This window comes from Rhinopithecus bieti, unplaced genomic scaffold, assembly GCF_001698545.2.
Source record: "Rhinopithecus bieti isolate Rb0 unplaced genomic scaffold, ASM169854v2 scaffold_6712, whole genome shotgun sequence".
In the NCBI taxonomy this organism is placed as follows: domain Eukaryota; kingdom Metazoa; phylum Chordata; class Mammalia; order Primates; family Cercopithecidae; genus Rhinopithecus; species Rhinopithecus bieti.
The window spans coordinates 836940-838349 of NW_016805205.1; positions in this window are offsets into that span (position 1 = coordinate 836940).

A 1410-nucleotide genomic window follows, 5' to 3' on the forward strand; every position below is an offset into this window, starting at 1 on the left:
TAAAAATCTTCAACAAACTAGGCATTTAAGGAATATACTTCAAAATAATAAGAGCCATCTGTAACAAACCCACAGCCAACATTATACTGAACAGGCAAAAGCTGGAAGCATTCCTTTTGAAACTGGAATAAGACAAGGATGCCTACTCTCACCACTCTTATTCAATGTAGTATTGGAGGCCCTAGTCAGAGCAATTTGGCAAAAGAAAGAAATAAAAAGCATCCAAATAGAAAGAGAGGAAGTCAAACTATCTCTGCAGACAGCATGATTTTATACCTAGAAAACCCCTAATGAGTCTCTGCACATAAACTCTTACATCTAATAAACAACTTCAGCAAAGTTTCAGGTTACAAAATCCAGTGTACAGAAAACAGTAGCATTTCCATGCACCAACAACATTCAGGATGAGTGCCAAATCAAGAATGCAATCTTATTTACAATAGCCACACACTCAAAATAATTTACATAGGAATACAGCTAACTAGGCAGGTGAAAGATCTCTAGTTTGATTTTTTTTTAATATTGGGCACCTACTATATCCAGGTCCTACACTATTACGTTTGAAGTGGTAAGAATTTTCACCCTCAAGGATTTAGGATTTTCAGTGTTTTAGGATATTGACATGTTTTCCAAATTTACCCATTCTACAAACTAAATGCAATCAAATTGATTGAGATGCATCCCAGAGGCTCAGGAGAGAAAGCCCCCTGAGAATGCCGAGGATGTTTTGAAATTTTCAAAGCTTTCCAGAAATGAAAGATGAACTGGTTTTTTTTTTTTTTTTTTTTAGATGGAGGTTTGCTCTTGTTGCCCAGGTTGGAGTGTAGTGACATGATCTCGGCTCACTGCAACCTGCACCTCTTGGGTTCAAGAGATTCTCCTGCTTCACCCTCCCAAGTAGCTGGGATTACAGGCATGCACCACTATGCCTGGCTAATTTTTGTATTTTTAGTAGAGAAGGGATTTCACCATGTTGACCAAGCTGGTCTTGAACTCATGACCTCAGGTAATCTGCCTGCCTTGGACTCCCAAAGTGCTGGGATCACAGGTGTGAGCCACTGTGCCTGGCCAACAGAAATGAATTGAGATGGTTCTTGGGAGATGCACTTTCTTTTCACTATGAAAATGCTTTTAATGGTAGTGTCTGTATAGTGTGTGATATAAAGTCAGGAAGAACTCCAAGTGCACACACAGAGAGACCTGGTTATCAGAGAAAAGATTGTGAGTAAACGCCATCAGAGAAATGCAAATCAAAACCACAATGAGATACCATCTCACACCAGTTAGAATGGCAATCATTAAAAAATCAGGAAACAACAGTTGTTGGAGAGGATGTGGAGAAATAGGAACACTTTTACACTGTTGGTGGGATTGTAAACTAGTTCAACCATTATGGAAAACAGTATGGCA